Source organism: Pipistrellus kuhlii, unplaced genomic scaffold (genome assembly GCF_014108245.1).
Source record: "Pipistrellus kuhlii isolate mPipKuh1 unplaced genomic scaffold, mPipKuh1.p scaffold_m20_p_8, whole genome shotgun sequence".
Lineage (NCBI taxonomy): Eukaryota > Metazoa > Chordata > Mammalia > Chiroptera > Vespertilionidae > Pipistrellus > Pipistrellus kuhlii.
In genome coordinates, this window is record NW_023425584.1 from 36,247,845 (window position 1) to 36,268,436 (window position 20,592).

A 20,592-nucleotide genomic window follows, 5' to 3' on the forward strand; every position below is an offset into this window, starting at 1 on the left:
CTGCTCCCAATGCCTCTCCTAAGTTCTTTACTCATCCTTACTTCCCAGGCCTCACAGCCATCCTTTAACTTATTTTTCTTGATGGAGTCTGTCTTTGAAGACTCTTATCAAAGAGAGTGTGTTTCTGATTAGTTTCTCTGGAACATTTAGTGTGTTCCTGATAACAGAGTCCCTGAGTCTCCAGATGGGTATGGTGGTTTAGCTTTTTATAAAATTCTGAGTTTGGAGTTCTTTTCTTTCAACAAATTGGAAATATTACTTCCCTGTCTTCTTTTACCCAATAATGACGTTGAAATATGCTTTCCTTCCTTATTCCTTTGTAGGTGACTTCTAACACATTTTATAACTTTATCTGTGCTTAACGGTTTGAATTTCGCTATTATGTGTGATGTAAAAATTTACCAATCTTGTCTGGCTTGCTGTGCGTCTTTCAGTCAGAAATGTTAGATCTTTCTCTAATTCTCAGACGTTACTATGAGAGGAATTAATGGACTAGATTTCCCAGACACAGTGGGAATGAAGCTCTTGTTTTTCAGCCTTGCATGGGAGGATGGGATATGGAACATTTTATTGGCGTGGAATTATATTTCTTGGGTTCCAAAGTCCCTGCCCCTGAGTCAGTCCCAGAAAAGTTGCAGCTGGAGTTCCAGGAGAGCCTAAAGCAAGACCAGTGTCCAGAGTGTCCGCTCCATGTTGTAGCTGGGGCTAGTTCAGCATCTGGCCCTGTGCCCAGTGTGCCAGGGGAAGCCAGCCCCTGGCAGCAGGGGTCCCACGAGGGTCGATGTGTGTGTGTGTGAGAGAGAGAGAGCCCTTTCTTTGTTTAGAAGCTTAAATATTTAGGCTTTGCGCATTTGCAGTGGACACGCCTATTCTAGCCACTGACTTGCTGGCAGGTAAGCACTTTCCCACGCCATACAGATCTCACTGGGCATGTGTCTATTTGGTCTTCCCTTTCCTCCTTTCCTGCTAAATAATAACCAGGTTTTTACAACGACATTACCTAGACTTTGGTTTTCAGATTTTCTTTATAGTATTTTTTTCACCTTCTAAGGACATATATAATAGAGGTCATGCTCAATTTACTTGTATATCACATAACTATTAACTTCTATTTTGAAAAAAAATTCAATGGAGTATTTTTCAGGTTTTGTTTTGTTTGCCAGCTGCAATTTACCCCCATCAACTATTCTTGATCATATCTTGATTCTGCTTCATATTTCAATTATCCATCTTTCATTTTCAAAGATTCAAATAAGCCTAATATGACATCCCTTTCCTCTGTTGAATCAGGTATTAAGTTGTGGCATTTCCATGACAGGGTCCACACTCCTCAGGGGTTGTGATTTTCCCCGTGGAATTATACTTCTTGAGGAACTATAAGCACCTCCATGTGTACTTTGGTGAGGGCTATAAAGTCTTATACCTTATACCTCGTGTAATAAAGTTAGCATATGTATTAACAGTGGTCGGCAAACTCATTAGCCAACAGAGCCAAATATCAACAGTACAAAGATTGAAAGTTCTTTTGAGAGCCAAATTTTTTTAACTTAAACTTCTTCCATCATCGCTTCTTCATAATAGACTTGCCCAGGCCGTGGTATTTTGTGGAAGAGCCACACTCAAAAGAAAAAAGAGCCACATGTGGCTCGTGAGCCGCAGTTTGTTGACTATGGTATTAGGAGAAGGGAATATATGCTTCAATGCAGGAAACTTACGTTTTAAGATATATTTCTGCTGAGAGTCCATTCCCCTGTCCCCTCTCCCCCACAAGAGCATGGAATGATTGACGCCTGGGGTATGGAAGGACGGCTGAAAAGAAATCCTTCAGAGTCCTTGGTCTACCTGCTCCTGGTTTAAGTATTCCTGTCCCAGCCACTATGAAGTTTGCTCACTGACCTAGGCAGCTTGCAGAGTTCCCACTTGCATGGATGCTGACAGTGGTCCATCCAGGGCAATGTGAGAAAAGCACAGGGCACGTTTAAAATAATAATTTCCTGCCCAACAGTGCATGCACAGACCCAGCGGCTCCAGCCCTGCCCACCATTTCCTGCCGTCCCAGAGCTTCCTCACTCACCTGCATTAGCTTCATAGCTCCATCAGCTTCAGGTGCTGTGACCTCTCTAGCTCGTGTTAGTGTGCCATCTTACCAAACCCTACCTACCCAGGCCCGGCCCGGGAGCCACTTCTCGCTGCAGTGAATCTATAAGCAATAGTGCCAGGTCAATTTCAGTTAACCAAAATATTTAAAAATGCGTATGTCCTGGCTGATTTTGCCATTAATAGTCTAAACCACATGTGTCAAACACAAGGCCCGCGGGCCAAATCCGTCCCGCCAGGCCTTGCAATGTGGCCCGCACCGCGCTGTCATCACTGCACTCTGCTGCGTTTCCATCACAATGAGTTTATGACTGTTCAGTAAACCATTCGGCCCGCGATTCAGGCTGGATTTTAGATTTTGGCCCCTTCTCTGATTGAGTTCGACACCCCTAGTCTAAACTATATCCACTCTTTCAGAAATGAGAACATGTTCATTCTAGCCAGGACACACTGTCTGTTACACTGTTATCTAAGGAAAGGGGTCTAGAAAGTACGTTCGGGCTTAGTTACATCGGAAGCCTTAAAAATAAGTAGAATTTGGGGATCAAATTACTCCTTAGTCTTTTCTTAGGGCAAAAGCCATTTCCTCTGAAACACTAGGCCCCTAATCTGTCCCAGATACTATAACAGATCATTTTAGCCTTTGAAGTAGCTTGGTGAGAGGCGTTTCTCTAATTAACAGGTAATTAAACTCAGCTAATTAATAATAGCGGAAAGGGTTTAAATCTCGGTTCCGCCCCCTTTGCCAACCACTGTGAACACTCCCTTAACAAATAGCTCCCTGGCACTGGTGTGGATTCGGGGGAGCCCAAGTTTGAGGCAACTGAGCTTGACCTTCCTCTAGTCCCGCACTGTTTCAGATCTGTCATCACTTGAGCAAAAAGTGCACAATCAGGAAAACTGTGAAAACTTGGTTCCCTTACAGGCTCAGTGTTAGCTTCTAAGGCAGAATCAGAGCTTTGCTGATCGGCCTGAGTCATGTGCTTCTATTTAAGGAGCCTTGAATGCAGCTGAGGAGTAAAGCAAGGAGTGGGAGGGAGATGGAGAGGGACTACCTTTCGAAGGAAGCATACTCTTCTGCCTAGGTCAGCTCTCTGCAGTGAGGGGACCAGCCAAGAGAACCGACAGCCACATTCTCACTGTGATTTCATGGAATGGGCACAGTTGGCTGTGCTTAACTAACTGAAATTAGGATACATCTTAGTCACAGACATTTTGAGACTAGTACGAAAACTTTACATTATTCCCATTTCTGACTGAGTCTGCATTATCCAAAAATTTTTAATCACAAAACGTAATACCGTTTTTGAAGCCAATCTTCTATTGCCAGTAAAATGAGGTTGTTTTTTTTTGTGTTTTTTTTTTTTAATGCAACTGTGAGTTCTATTGCTTATAATTAAAAATGCCTGAAACAGTTGTTTTAAAAATAAACATTGGGAACTATTTTGCATTTTAATTATAACTGAAAAATTTCACTATTTTTAGAGTGAAATTTTTCAGTTATAATTAAAATGCAAAATAGGGCTTATTTTTAGAAGCCCTCAACACATAGGTGCATATAATCAAGAACTAATAACAGCAAAGGGATTTGAATCTGACGCCCATGCTTCCTCTCTGATCTCATGAGACCAGTTGATTGTCATGAGATAAACTGATAGAGAAAGACTGTAAATTCAGGAATTGTTGATCATTACAAAAATGACTTTTCTGTAATCAGCTGCAAAGGAAATTAATGTGCAGGTGCAAGTGGCAACTAATAGAACTTGGGTGCTGCTTTGAAATGAGGGCACTAACAGTATTTCTCTCTCTGATGTTGTGTTTTGAATTAAGGAAGGGGTCTTGGTACCACTCAAGTTCACAGGATTTGATCCTCAATTTTCTGAATTGAGAGATTAAAATATGTATCTACTAGAAGCCCGGTGCACAAATTCATGCATGGGTGGGTCCGGCTGGCCTGCCCTGTTTGGGGCTGATCAGGGCTGGGCCAGCCAGGGGGAGGGGTCACAGGAGGCTGGGGGCACTGATAGGGGCCCTGATCGGGCCAATTGGCTGCCATAGTGCACGCTATAGCAACTGGTTGTTCTGGTCGTTCTGTCATTCTGGTTGCTTGGCTTTTATATATATAGATAATCAGAGTTTACCTGAATTTCAAGTCCTAAATAATTCGGAAAAAACCCTCAATTCTGACTGATGTGTATATCAAAATGTTAATAAATGATGTACCTCAATTCCTGACAAGGGGTAAATGCTCATGTACAATGTTCATGCTGTCCCCTTCTTGGTATCAGGCTATCTGGAAAGCTCACTGATAATCAGACCAGCTTGGGTAGTGAGAAAGGAGAGAGCGAAAATGCTTTCCACAAGAAATGAGTAGAAATGTAATTGGCGTAAGTGTGACCCATGCTAAGACGTTTAAGGAAGTTCGGGTTATTACAGCAATCAGTGGTGCTAGTCATATACATTCTGCTGTATATTGATTACATATAATCCCCTCGGCTAGTATAAGTCTTAGTTTTGTCTTTTCCGTGAGGAAAGGTGTTGGGATCTCGGTAACAGCGAGTGCCACGAGCCGCACTGTGGACCTGTGCACTGAAAGTGTCCATTTTCCTTTGTCCACATGGAATGCTGTGCTTTGTTTGTTGTGCTAAGGAAAGAAGATAACCAGATCTGACATTAAGCGAAAGAAGAATGTCTTGTTGATTTTTATTTTAAAATGTGATACGGTCTTCTTTAATACATACACCGCATTATTGATCAATGTCTCTTCACTTCTCATACCCCTTTAATATTTCCTCGCCATACAATTTTCCCCTTTGTTTCTTACTTGATTTGATCTAGCCACGAATGATACCCAAATTTCTTTATTATTTAAAATGTAGGCTCATTTTAATTCTTTTGTTCTGGAGATACATCTGACTTACAAACCAGCATGTGTGCTATCCGTGCCCTCAACTACCTTCTTAAAAATGCCCTATTTTCAAATTTATAGGACACTACACTAAACATGTTATTTGCACTACTGCTTAGCTGCACTAAGCAGTAAAGAGCACTCGATTCAGCAAAGGCAGCAGGCAATATGAAGGCAACATAAGCCACTACCATGACTATAAAAAAGGCAGGTTCAGTGCATAACTGTGGCTATAACCTTAGCCTAATAAAATAAAACAAGATAAAGCCCATTATCGTGTGTTTATTGCCATCTGTTGCAAAATGCTTCTTTTGGATGGTTTTTGGAACAGCTTCATAGCCTTCACACTGAGCCTGCTGTCTGTGAAATGCAAAACCCAGAGGAATTAGAAAAAAAAATGTCAAATGAATTCACATAACAAATGCAAATCCTCAATGTTCAGGCATGCCGTACTCTCAACTTATGCGGAGTTTGTCCCGAATGTGATTTCTGTCCTGGTGAGGAGCCAGCAAGAGCCTGTGGATGATCATTTGGTGTAGTCTGCATACAGACAGGGCTTATGACCTTGACACAATTTACATATAGCTGTTCTCCACCAGGCACCTTTGAAGGAGCCACCCCTCTGGTCTATGGAAGATACAATTCAAACACAGGCCACTGGCACTGATAATAGTATTGAGCTAGAACAGACCAAAGTAATGGAGTTTCATGGCCCCAGCAATAATGGGTCACCAAGAAGGCAAGAGTGGCCTACTTACACCCCATGCACAGGGGACCCTGGAGACGCACAGTTGTTTGAAGAGTTGTAGAGACAGAATGATGGAAAGAAAGTAATTTCTTCTTACAGTTAATCTGGGCATTCTCCCCACTGGCTTTGCGCCCCATGCATTGGACCTTGGCCATCCCCAGCACTGTAAAAGGCATAAGAAAAGTGAGCATATCACTTAACATCCACACAGGACACTCCCAGGAGTTAAAAGATGAGTGCTATTAATAACCACCGGGGGCAGCAGGCTTATACCAGAACTGGTGGTGCTCTCCGTATAAGCTGGATGACACTTTGCTTTTAATCATTTTGTGTTTCAGTCTTTCTTACGTTAGCCCTAATATTTAGTCACTTAACTTTCTAGCCAGCTTTATTTATACTTCTTTTTAAAACAGAAACTATGCTAAAATATAGGGTTCATCAATTTTTGTTCCAAAGGATATTGTCTATTAATTGCCCAGGAATTGGAGAAAAGATGACCTCCCAATTTAATTATATGGTTTCTGAAATGCCACTGGTGGAATTATTAAGTAAATTAATTACTGAAATAATGAGGACTACACTTTATCAAGTATCTAAACATAGTCTTTAGCAATAGAAGCCTGTATAACCAGTATTGAATGTTTTTATTTTCATGTATGTGGCTTTTGTAGTGCCTTTTCTGTCTGTCACAAAGCAGACTGGCACATGGTAGCTGTGTGCAATTCTCTCTGTGACACTGAGATGCCCCTGTCAGGCTCCTCAGAGCTCACCGAGTTGAGGGGAAAGGAATTACTGGGAGACATCGCTGACATGCTTTTTAAGTGCTTAATTTTAGCTCTAACTAGAATAGGAAGAATTGTTCAAAGTGTTATTAAAATTTGGTTTTGTATACAGCTGCTACATACAAGGTATGAAAAAATGCTTTAAAAATAAATTATGGCCGAAACCAGTTTGGCTCAGTGGTAGAGCGTCAGTCTGCGAACTGAAAGGTCTCAGGTTCCATTCCGGTCAAGGGCATGTACATTGGTTGCAGGCACATCCCCGGTAGGGGGTGTGCAAGAGGTAGCTGGTCGATGTTTCTCTCTCATAGATGTTTCTAGCTATCTATCTCTCTCCCTTCCTCTCTGTAAAAAATCAATAAAATATATTTTTAAAAAATAAAAAATAAAATAAATTATGATTATTCCCTAGCTGGTTAACTCAGTCAGTTATAATGTCCTCCTGATATGCCAAAGTTGCAGGTTCCATTTCTGGTCAGGGCACATACAAAGATAAATCATATAGCAATGCCCACCCTGAATATGTATGTTGACACACTGGCAAAAAAAAAAAAAAAAAAAAAAAAAAAAAAGTGAAAAAATATATTAATCAACCTCACACACACAAAACCACAAAAAACTTTGATTCATTCTAAGAGTAAGCTGCTTTTTTCTATTCAACCCAATGTAAAAGACATTTCAAAATCAGTGATGCTTTTTTATTATCCATCTAGAAGAAAAAAAAAATTATCCCTTGAATTTTCTTAATATTTGCAAGTGACCATCATAGTGAGAGTCTGTGAGTATTTTTAAGGAGATTAAGTATATCCAAGAACAATAAGAAGACACTATCTTCTCTGGCCCCAGGCAATCCAGCACTAACCCCAGTGCGCAAATATTACATTTGTGTTGCTCATTGAAAAAATGGGGACCTGATTGTTAAGAGTTCCACAAGTGAAGCTCTTGAATTCAAGGGATCACCATCCCAATGGCTCCTGTGAAAGGGGTAAAGCTAAAACAAAAAGGAAAGAAGGAAGGAAGGAAGGAATGTTATGTTTGTGGATAGTGATAATTAGCCCTGATACATGAAGTTATTGTGCTGGGATACGCATATCTTTATTTTTTAACTACTTACTTGTGTGTGGATATATTGAATAGATTTGAAGACTTTTGGGTAAAAAGATAAAAACTAGACTACTTCGACATATTAACAGATGGCAAATGTGGGAAAAGAATGAGATATTGGAAGATGAGTTTGTCATAAAACAAAGAAAATGTCAAGTACTATATTATTTTAAGTTCTTGAGATCTTTCCAAAAGAGTCAACTTCTCTTCAGTGAAATGATGACATTAAAGATTTAGAGCAAGCCCCAAGTTGTGACCTCAGGTTACATTTCCATTTCTGTAGTAGAGAAATCAAAGTAATTTGTCCTTAATTACTTTATATAGTTTGATTCTATTTTTTATCTGTATTTTATGCAGAATATTTATGAAAAAAAAACAAACTATTCAAATTAGTACAATCTGAATTAAGACTTCTTAAAAAGGGCAAACTATAAAGATGCAAACTGGTATTAAGAATTAAAATATATTATTTGTCGTTTCAAGTGGTTCTTCCTTAAGCAAGCCATGCACATTGTATTGATATGTTCAAACATTTTAGAAATGGTTCTGAGATTTTTCAGGGTTCTGACAACTTCTAGCATGGTGATAGTTTTACTAGTGAAAGTCTCACTGGTGCTTCCCCACCGCACAGCAGCAGGACAGAATAGACATTAAGCGGAGTTTTGGGGGTGAATCTAATGTAAAATTGTATCCTGGCTCTTCCTTTTTCTAACTGTATCAGGACAAATTACTTGACCTTTCAGAATCTGTTTCCTCACGTGAAAAATGAGGGTGATGCTATCTACCTTCATACACTTGTAAATTACACATTAAAAACATAAGTTGTGACCAGCTGGTTGGCTCGGTTTGTTGGAGATTGTCCTGCACACCAAAAAGCTACAGACTCCCAGTCAGGGCACATACCTAGGTTTCAGGTTTGATCATGGACGGCAACCGATTGATATATATATATATATATATATATATATATATATATATATACACACACACACACACACACACACACACACACACACAATATATCTCCTCCCTTCTCTCCCTCCCTCCAACCATCCCTCCCTCTTTATAAAAAACAAAACAAAAAAAACAAACAAAAAAAACACACTTTTTAAAAATCAGCAAACATTCTTAGATGAAGATTTTTAAAAAAACTTGTAAATTGTGCAGGCCATTTTTTGGTTCATAGAAATCACTTGGAAACTGATAGCTTTTGTTCTTCAAACTGAAGGAAAGAGTATCCTTTTGCAGTTTACCACTACATGTCAGTAGATGGATATAATAGAAAGATATTGTTTAAAATGTTGTTAGCCAACCTTATTTTCTGAGTTAAAGATATATTTGAATTTGACAAGTGATATTTTTAGAAGTTACTCATTGTTGATTCCTTGGCCAGGTAGCTCAAGTTGGTTGGAGTATTGGCCTGTACACCAAAAGGTGGTAGGTTCGATTCCTAGTCAGAGTGCATACCTAGTTTGTGGGTTTGGTCCCTGGTCAGGGCATGAACGGGAGCCAACCAATCAGTCAGTGTTTCAATCTCACTTGGCTGTTTCTTTCTCTCTCTAAAATGTTATCCATTGCCATCTAAGTGAAAATTTATATTCTTAGTATTTCCATGAAATAGGAACTACTTCTAACACTTGAAACCTATGTGGTTTCATTAACCAATGTCATCCCAGTAAATTAAATATAAACAAACAAACAAACAAATAAATAAATAAGGATAGAATTGAAATACCAACATTTCATTTTTCATTATAGGAATTTTTCCAACTTCATAATAACTACTGGTATCAGGGGAAAATATGGAATTATGAGAAAAATTTGTCTATAAATAGTAACACAGTTTCATTAGACTTTTATGGAGTAGTACAAACAGAATATTCATCAGAATGCCCCAGTGAGATTCAGGCATCTGCATACCTTGGGATTAGCTTTAGAATTTAGGGGTGTCGAACTCAATCAGAGAAGGGGCCAAAATCTAAAATCCAGCCTAAATCGCGGGCCGAATGGTTTACTGAACAGTCATAAACTGTCATTGTGATGGAAACGCAGCGGAGTGCAGTGATGACAGCGCGGTGCGGGCCACATTGGAAGGCCTGGCGGGACGGATTTGGCCCGCGGGCCTTGTGTTTGACACATGTGCTTTAGATGCTGGATGCAGTTACTGTAATCCCCACCAAGGCAATGTGGGCAGACTGACTCCCATTCTTGCGCATAGTGTTACCTAGTCCCAAGGGGAATGTGAAAATGAGGCAATATTACGTCTTCACATTTCATGGCATTCTTCCCATTGTGATACTAATTCCCTGTCCTTAACGATATGTCGCTTAGTACCTACGACAATGGCAGAAAACAGAAACTAAAGTTTATCGTTGATTTTAGAGTATGTAGTATGCTGTTAAAAACGAATCAATCGTTATGAAAAATTGTAAATTAAATTGATAGCCTGCATAGTTTTCCCCTCTGCCCCCAGAATCTGTCAAACCCTTACTTGCTATTTGATTTGTTAGATAAGTAAATGCATTCTTTCCCCTCGGCTGATTGAGAAAGAGATTCAAATGATGCTTTGCCAGGAAGACTTGATCCATGGAGGGAGGGCTGACATGTTGTTTGCTGCCTGACCTTTCTCTGTTGGTGTGATGGAAACATGTGACTCTGTTACCATAGACTTAAAAACAATTTTCTTTCACCTTGTCTGTAATACAGAGGTCAAAGCATTTCAAGGAACTGTTATGTGACAAACAAAAGTGTGCATAGGGTAGAAGGTTGAAAAGCGACTTTCAAAAGTAAGAGTAGTGCAACCAGAAGTATCTATTGGAGTGTAAGTTTAAATAAAGTACCAAGAAATATGCTTTTAATAATAGCATTTTATGACCCTTTTGCTCCAGATTTTCTTGCCTCCTTCTCTTCATGGAGCAGCCATTAATAACAAATGGCAACCAGACAAGGAAACAGTTGTCCTTAGTGGCAGAGATTGTTTGCTTTTAAAATTCTTGTGGCCCAATATCAAGGAAAATGATTAACAGAGGGTTATTACTATTATTATTATTATTGAATCATTTCAAACAAAGAGCATTTCAGAGATTAAATAGGATGTAACTATAATAAATATGTGCTTATTTTTCTAATATTTGTCATGTGTTACAAAACAATTATGTTAAATTAAAAGCTTATTTTTTACTTTAGTAAAAAAACCCTAACCCTAACCCTAACCCTAACCCTAACCCTAACCCTAACCTTATATAAGGTTTTCTTTAAAAAGGAGTCAATCTTAAATTTATTATAATGAGATGTATAATACAATAGCTGGTATTGTATGTAGACTCTCAAATTATTATTAGTTACCATAAGAAATTCCTATCCGAAATTGGTTTGGCTCAGTGGATAGAGCGTCAGCCTGCGGACTGAAAGGTCCCCGGTTCGATTCCAGTCAGAGGCATGTACCTTGGTTGCGGGTGCATCCCCAGTAGGGGGTGTGCAAGAGGCAGCTGATCGATGACTCTCTCATCGATGTTTCTAACTCTCTATCCCTCTCTCTTCCTCTCTGTAAAATATCAATAAAATATTTAAAAGATTTAAAAAAAAGAAATTCCTAAAAAGAGGCATTCTACTTGACATCCCTAGATTAACAAACGCAGTGGGATATGTAGTATTTGCATTAGAGATGTATGTGATTTTTCTATAGAGCACAAATTTGCTTTCTTGCTTACAAAGTGCTTACTCCTTACTTACTACAATAATGATTGCTTTGAGTACCTCTGTTTTTTATACCATTAAGATTATGTCTCTTGCTGAAACCAGTTTAGCTCAGTGGATAGAGCATAGGCCTGTGAACTGAAGGGTTCTGGGTTCGATTCCGATCAAGGGCATGTACCTTGGTTTTGGGCATATCCCCAGTGGGGGATGTGCAGGAGGCAGCTGGTTGATATTTCTCTCTCATCGATATTTCTAGCTCTCCGTCCCTCTCCCTTCCTCTCTGTAAAAAATCAATAATATATATATATATATATATATATATATATATATATATATATATTTAAAAATATTATATCTCTTTCTTGGCCAATGTGACTCAGTGGTTGAGGGTTGACCCATGAATTAAGAGGCCACCAGTTTGATCCGAGGTCAGGGCACATTATCCAGGCTCGATCACCAGTAGGGGGCGTGCAGGAGGCAGTCAATCAATGATGTTTCTCTCTCATGGATGTTTCTCTCCCTTACTCTCTTAAAAAAAAAAATCAATTTAAAAAGTTTTTAAAAAGATTATCACACTTGATTGTTCTTCCCCCCCCCCCCCCCTTTATTACAGTTTTTGTGTTCTTTCTATGCTAGTTCCTTTCCCACGGCTCTTCCTCGGGACATGAATACCTGCTACAGGTATTTCAATAGCAAGACAAGGGTAATGGCCTGGGGATTCCAACTGAATCTCCGTTTTCTAGTCTTATTTTTCCTCTCCATCTGCTGCTCTACTTTGCCCCTCTAACTCCAGAGCATCTGTAGGAGAAGTTAAAAATAAACAGCTGCAGGAAGGATAAGGTAGATGTGTCTGAGGGAGACTGCTGCACCAGGCTACCTGAGGGGCACAGGCACCTCTGTGTTAACTACACTGGTTATAGTCCCGAATCTCTGCTTCCACTGTTCCTTATGTGTTCAAGTCCTGGCTCACATTATCCTTGTGCTCAAAAATTAACTTCCTCGCTACTTTTCTCTCTTCTACCCCAAAGGCTCTTCGGTAGCCTCTATTTCTCTTACCTACCTTGCCAATTCTCCCTGCCACTAACCTGTATTCCAAAGATTTATTACAATTGTGGGTCACCTCATTTTCTCTTTGTCCTCGTGAGTTTACACCTTTTTATTTTATCATTCTCCTTTTGTGAGCTTTTGAGAAACAGATGTGATAATTCTATTAAAATGTGGTAAGTCCGCCAAAACCAGTTCGGCTCAGTGGATAGAGTGTCGGCCTGAGGACTGAAAGGTCCCAGGTTCGATTCCAGTCAAGGGCATGTACCTTGGTTGCGGGCACATCCCCAGTAGGGGGTGTACAAGAGGCAGCTGATTGATGTTTCTCTCTCATCGATGTTTCTAACTCTCTATCTCTCTTCCACTCTGTAAAAAATCAATAAAATATATTTTTTAAAAATGTGGTAAGTCTACCACATTTATCTGATTTCTATTAGAACTTTTTGGATAGCTAATTTCACTGCACATCATCTCATGTCTCAGATCCTAAATATTTAATAATAATGTCTTCAAAATTGTACATATAGGTGAGTTAGCAAGATTCTATGGGCCAGGACTTGGGAGTCTGTGATGAGAAAGGATATACTGTGCTCCTTGTCATTCATAGCCTGCAGCTCAGTGTAATGATTTGTCTCTGACCTTATGAACATGCTCATAGGAACTCAGCTCACATGCTCACCTATTTACCTCCTATCTTCAGGGCATAATTCTGCATGTCAATGAGACTTCATCTACTAGAAGGGCATCTTTGAAAAAAAAATAGCTGGAAAGAGGGACAATTACATTTTCAGGTGGTTTACTAATCTAAGGAACTCCCCCATGAAAAAGCAAGTATGGTTAGTGTGAGTGAATTTATTTGATGTTTAAAAAAGTGAGTTTGTAGCCATTTAGAGGCAGAAAAAGGTGAGATTCCTATCTTCTTGGTTGCTTTAATGCTTCCTCATCTTTAAAGGGCACACAAGATCAGAAAGCAAACAGAATTGCTGCCTTTGCTAGGACAGTAATGAGCTAAAATGGGACCAGATAAAAAACACACAGCAGATATGGGGGTCACAGAGCGGTGAGACTTCATGAATTTATTCATTGAAATGTGGCCACGTCCTCATAAAATGAGATGCCATCATTGTAAGTGTGGATTGCTTCGTTGCACATTACTGCTGTCTACCTCTGCTATGAGGGAATGATCCCAAATTGGTTTATCTATTTGACTGAAAATAGGAGAATTATTCAAATTTCACAGAGGGGAAAAAATGCACAGGGTCACTCCCTAGATGATTTACCCTTTTGTTTCTGGGTAACATTTTATTAATTAAAATGTATGGTTCTGAAAAAGAAGTATGAAATGAGATGCTCATGTGTGGATAAAATGTTAAGTTTTGAGTTATTCAGAGGAAAACAAACAAGTCTGTTCTAAAGCCGAAGGCACGTGAGTTCAGTGGAGCTTTGGCGCAGTCCTTCCCACAGGTGAGCAATGATGCGAGGCCTCTGACCAACAGCTCAGGAGCCACTGATGCTACCTGCCTGCCCAGCAAACCAAAAGGGACTGAAGCCCGGCCAGGGGATCCTTCAGATGATCATGGTCCCAGGTGATGTTTTGCTTATACCTTGATTTTGAGAAATTAAACAGAACCAACCTAAGCCACATGCAGATTCCTAACCCTGAGAAACTCTGCAATAATTCCTATTGTTGTTTTATGCCACTGAATTTGGGGATAACCTTTTATTCTGAAACAGTTACTTGAGTGGTTTTTAAAGTTTTCGGATTTTTCACGGAGCACAAGATGCTAACCTGAACAAACACATACCCTGCCTGATAACTGTGGCCTAGAGACAACATGAAGGGTGTGCTACACATATTTGTTAAGTCCTGAAATGCATGGGAGGATAAAAGAATTGATTATTCAGATGCACAAAGGGCCCCTTAAAGACACTGAGAGGGAGCCCCCAGATCCTCTTAATCAAATAGGGCCGCTGGAAAATGTGGTGGTTAAGGTATCCAGTCACCTGATCAGAGCGAGATAAAGGACTTACGTGCATTCTTATACTCCAGTGAGACTCACAGACCTACCAAATCTTTGAGAAAATTGTATCAGCAGAATCACCCTGGCTTGCACTGAGAAGAACAAGGAACACACAAAATGACAGGGACTGCTGGAGCCTAAAATTCTGCTGGCAGGAAGCAGGTGTAGAAAACTGCTCAGTTGCAAAGCAGTGCTATTTTTCACACACACAAAAATAATGATAGAGGAGACAGAACCAAGAGTCAGGAGGGTAGAACCAAGAAGCAAGAGCTACGCCCTTGGCCTTGAAAACTAATAAGGAACTTACAACATGTGACTGACTGGATTTCACAATTGCTATTAACTAGTGACTTCTTTGTGCCTCCAATTTTTCCTCTTGTGGAACAAGAATACCCATCGCTGTGACCCCGCACTGGCCCCACCATTATATGTTGGATGGCAGATGACTCCTCTCGTTAGCTTCCTAGACTGAAGGAAACTGTACTTGAGTAGCTCTACTGAGAGCACTGCATCCTGGGAGTCTCATTCACACCCAGACATGATTTACATGATGGGATTCTTTGAGCTGATGATGGAATGAGGGGTGACTTTTGGAGACCCTAGAAGGGTGGTGTGAGTGTATCTTACATGTGGGAGGAATATGAATAATTGAGGACCAGAAGTCAGAATGCGACAGGCGAGCTTCTGAAATGGCCCCCAATGTGTTCTATCTCTCGCTGTCCATGCCCTTGTGCAATCTGCTTCCCTTGGTGTGGGCTGAGACCAATGGCTTGCTCATAATAAATAAAATATTGCTATGGTGACGGGGTGTCTCTTTGAAGATTATGTTGTAAAAAACTGACCGCAACCTGGTTCTCTCTCTCTCTCCCATGAATGGAGTAGCCATGTCGTGAGCTGCCTTGTGAAGGGGTCCATGTGACAAGGAACTGAGGGTGACTTCAGGCTAACAGCCAGCAAGTTTTCAATATGAAAACTCAGTTCTAGAAAGTGTTCAGTTATTATCTCCTTGAGTCTTACTTTTCAGCCATATCTCCATTGCACTTCAGGTTACTTTAAATTAGTGTTCTCTTTGTGCATTTTCTATTTCTTATTGCTTTGTCTCTGAGTATTTTTTGCTAGGTTCATTCCTCCATATAATGTTTCTATTTTATTTTTATTATTACTATTATTTTTTACTAATATGGAAACTCTATTATAGAGATAATTCTTTTTATAGATTATTTTTAATTCCAGTGACTTTAAAAAATATATTTTAAATATTTTGTTTGTTTTTCTGGACTCAGAATCTGGCAGATCTGCAGCTTCAGTTCTTCTCAGTTCTAAGCGCTTATTTTCCATTTTGTGCTTCATGGAATTATATTGTTTTGAGCATGGGAGAGGTTTTTAAATTTTTCTGCTTTTGTATTTTATGTATCATTCTTACTTGTTCAGGTGAAGGAGACCACTTTCTGTGTGAATTTATAATGCAATCTTAACTAAAAGTGTGAACAATGTTTAGAATTTTTGTGTGAAAGTACTGTCTGGGGAGACAGAAATGAAAAACCTAGAAAGTTTGAAACATTTTTATTGTAATACAAATTTTAAAAAAAAATTCAGATAGTATTATTTCTTTTTTTAGGTTACATGGATATTCTTCTCAGTTTATTACTTTTTCTGGCATTTTTGCTTTCCCTGATAATTTTTACTATTGTGTCATATGCATTATAATGTTATTATGCCATGAAATTCTTGGCTCCATTTTTCATAACAATTTCTGAATATAGCATTACAAGGAAATTTAATGGAGGCCATGAGCACTGCTGGCTGAAAAATACTTGAAAACTGTAGCCTTTCCCTTCCGTTACCCTCCATGGGAGACAGTTCTGCCAGACGATGCAGAATGCAAGTGTGCATGTGCATGTGGCTGTGGAGTGGCTGCCTGACCCTTAAGGGCTGCAGTCAGCATGAATTCTCGGTGGCATCAGCTGCCGTGACTTGGAATAAATAATGAGCCACCAAGAAAGGCTGCCTATTTTATTCTTCTTCCTCTGTGAGTGGATCTTGGTACATACAGAACCAGAACTTGGCTGCCAAGCATAAAGCATAAAGCATACATGTTTCTTAGTATGCAGGTGAAACTTGAATCCATTATAAGGTTATTTGGAAAGAAAAAAAAAAAACAACAACAAACAATATTGATGAATAGAACATTATCAGGTATCCCTGTCTATATATTAGAATTTTAAGCTAATGAGCACTAAAACACTGAGCATCTTACTTACAGATTGTGTTACCACATAGTTAAATCTTGATTCCCAGAGCCCTGTGAGAAGAGCATGGGAGAATGAGAGGAAATGTGACTTGACTCTGTGAGTCAATTGGATCCAACCTTTTAGTAATCAAATCTCCGTGTTCTCATGCTTTTCATTGTGGTCCTTCTCTTGGAACCATTGATGCGTTCAATCTCTCCAAGATAATTGTGTGAGAAAGGTTTGCTTTTCTTAATCAGCGGGGAGGAAAAATAAGAGTTTCTGCTTTTATCACACATGGAAGCATTTAGTGTTCAGCCGGCTGATGTTGGGAGGTCAGTATCTCAAAAGATTGAGCTTTTAGTCAAATGCTTGCAGAGTGAGCATTCACACAGTAGCGTACAAGGGACGAGGACACTTGATATGACATTAGGGCATTTCTCTCCAGTGTTCTTTTAATTCCATTACTCCCACTTAAAAGTAACTTGCAGTACTTGCAAACCCACTAAGAACTGGAGGGCAGGGGTGGGAAGAGATCAATCAAAGACCTTGTATGCAGATAGGCATAACCCATGGACACAGCCGATAGGGTGGTGAAGGCCTGGGGTGGGGACAGAGGCGGCTAGAAGAGGTCAATGGGGAAAGAAAAGGGTTTATGAAATACTTTCAACAATAAAGATTTAAAGATAAATAAAGAAATGCTTCATCATGAAAAAAAATATTATAGTATAAAGTGAATGCAAACATGTGTGCATGAAGTGGGAAAAAAGGAATTTCATTTTTGTCATGTTTTCTGACAGAATGATTCAAACGAAACGTAAGATTGACCAAAATGAAAAGCTTTTTTTGGTGGCAAATTAATTAAAGTTACTCCTTCTTGCTGACTTTTAGGATACATTTCATATATGGATTAATGGGCCTGTAACAGACCTTCCAGAAACAAACAAACACAAACAAACAAACAAACAGAAAACACAAAACAGTTTTCCAAGGCATTTTTGGCTATTGAATAAGTTAAAAGTACTTATGGCTAGGTTTTAAATGGAGCCCCTTTTAGACAAAGCTTTCCACGTAAGATGCAGTAAGTTCCATCTGTTTTAGATAGAGATCTTTCGGCACGAGGCTCCCGGCGACTTTGATAAGAAGTAGGCACCCAAGGCTGAGAGGCTCAGGGGCTCCTATTTCCTCCCACATCTGGCTGCTGACAAATGCCCTCCTCGGGCATGCTTTGTGGAACTGATTCTATTTAGCTGGAAGTCATATGCTCCTGAAAGTCAGTTTTAATTGGGCTGGAAACCCATCCGATTTTTTTTAAAAAAGAAAAAGGCTTTTCAGTCAGAATCAACGTTCCTCAAACATCTACAGCCACCTACTGCTTGGAGCCGGGGCCCACCCTGGGTGCTGACAGTGGGTGGTTTGCACTGGACTTGCTTCTGAGTCTGTGGGCCTCAGAGCCACAGAAAGACCGGACTCCTGGGATGTTTATTTATTTTTTATTTTTTTATTTTAAATATATTTTATTGATTTTTTACAGAGAGGAAGAGAGAAGGACAAAGAGTCAGAAACATCTATGAGAGAATCATCGACCAGCTGCCTCCCACACACCTCCTACTGGGGATGTGCGCAACCAAGGTACATGCCCTTACAGAATTGAACCTGGGACCTTTCAGTCTGCAGGCCAAGGCTCTATCCACTGAGCCAAACCGGTTTTGGCTCCTGGGATGTTAAAATATTGCCTCAGGACATGGGCTAACCTTCCTTAAGGTCAAGGGAACTATCTTTTAAATTTCCTTGTATGCTGGTGTCTTTTTAAGGGTTCCCTAATAAACTCAACCAATTATAATTACCTGAGTTTCTTGAAGTACAGCAGGTCTTTAGAAACTTTCTGTGTTTGTGTGCTTATTAATTTATTTATGTTGCTTTATGCTTGGAAAAGAAGGGCGATTTTTTCTTCTCTTGGCTAGACTAGTGAGACTAATCTCTTTTCTTTCTTTTTTTTTTGTGTGTGACAGTTTTATTCCCCACTTCCTTCAGGGGCACTCAGCACTTTATCTGTCCAAAACCCCAACAAAAATGCGACTTCCTGAAGCCTGGGATTTGTTTGTTGCTGTTGTTCCTTTGTATATCCCCAGAATCTAGAATAATTGTGCATGACACGTAGTTGGACATGCAGTGGCCATTGGGTAGCAGTGATCCCACATTCTGGGAGGAGTCAGCACAGTGGTCCCCTGGAGAGTGCAGGAGGGGGGGTCCTCAGGAGCAAAGGCGAAGACGAACAGCCAGACCTCAGTACACATTAGCAATGGTTAGTGTCAGGTGTTCAGGATGCCCATGTGTCTGCTGAAAGGTGGGTTAGGAATCTCAGTTTCGGGAAGAGATAAGGCAGGATATGTTCCATCCAATAAAAATTATCTTGAAAAATATGCTCAAATACTATTTCTTTCAAAAGGGTCTATTTTTTTTTTTTACAAGTATTTGAGGTCCTTTAAACAAAACAATGATCTGAACATCTCAGATGCAAGCAACAAGAAGATCTGTAGATAAATAGATATACATTTACATGCATACAATGCCTTATATATATCTCCATCAGTACCACCTATAACTATACAGCATGTTTAAGTGTTGCATGCATATTCACCATTGTAGCTATTTTTAAATCTGATTCTTGCTAAAACTTAGTCATCTAAGAGTTTACTACTAGTTCTTGTCCAGTGAATTCTCAAATTAAGTGTAATTATTTAAAATGAACTTCCAGCCGAAACCGGTTTGGCTCAGTGGTGGAGCATCAGTCTGTGGACTGAGGGTTCCCAGGTTTGATTCTGGTCAGGGGCATGTACATTGGCTGCGGGCACTTCCCCGGTAGGGGGTGTACAAGAGGCAGCTGGCCGATGTTTCTCTTTCATCGACGTTTCTAGCTCTCTCTCTCCCTTCCTCTCTGTAAAAAAATCAATAAAATAAAATAAAATAAAATATTAAAATGAGCTTCCAAAGTATAAGAAATACTATACATACCTTTGAGGAAATTACTGTAGAATCTTGCCTAGTTGAGTTGCTTTTTGCTTGTCTTTTTTGTCTGTTACTTTTCACCCAACAATATTTTCCCCATTGATTTTAAGACAGAGTGGAAGGGAGAGGGAGAGACAGAGAGAGAGAGACATATTGATTGGTTGCCTCCTGCTTGCACCCTGACTAAGGCTGGGGATCAACCTGCAACTGAGGTATGTGCCCTTGACTGGAATTGAACCCACGACCCTTAAATCTAGGGCTTGACACCCCAACCACTGAGCAAAATCAGCCAGTGCTGCTTGTCTTTTTGTTTTCTACTCTACCTACAGTCTGTGTTCCTTTTCATTTTAGTTGTTAAAGTACAAAGCTGCACTTTGATTTTTGGTCAATCACTCTAGGCCTGTGATTAATATGTCCATTGTAACTGCTTAATCAAAATGTGTTTTGTTTTTTTTAATATACTCTTAGTTTGGAATGATATCTATTTTTATGCTTCTACTTCTGCAAAAAAGATATTTTAAAATTGCATGTAGGACTAATAACTAAAAATTGATTACCTAAGACTAATCAAACATTCTTAATTAATCCAATATTTTTGGTAGAAGATATTACCAATTTATATGCCACTCACCACGAGAAACACAGTAGAGATATAGTGACTTAGCACAAGCCATTCCTGTAAGTGGAGCTATTAAATATACATATAATACTGCATAACTCTAATACCTATAAATGACAAGTGTTTGGACACCAACAAAAACCATATACTTGCATTACTAATTTTTATAAAAGTGGCAGTAAATACATGAATAAACCAAATTGCATAAAAGAAAGCAAACTATAATAATAATCTAAAATTGTGTCTTATAAAAACAGAGTTTCAAGTGCTCAATAACAGGAGAGAAATAACAAATAAATTTTCCATATCAGTTTTCTATCACCTCCGGAGAGGGTCTTC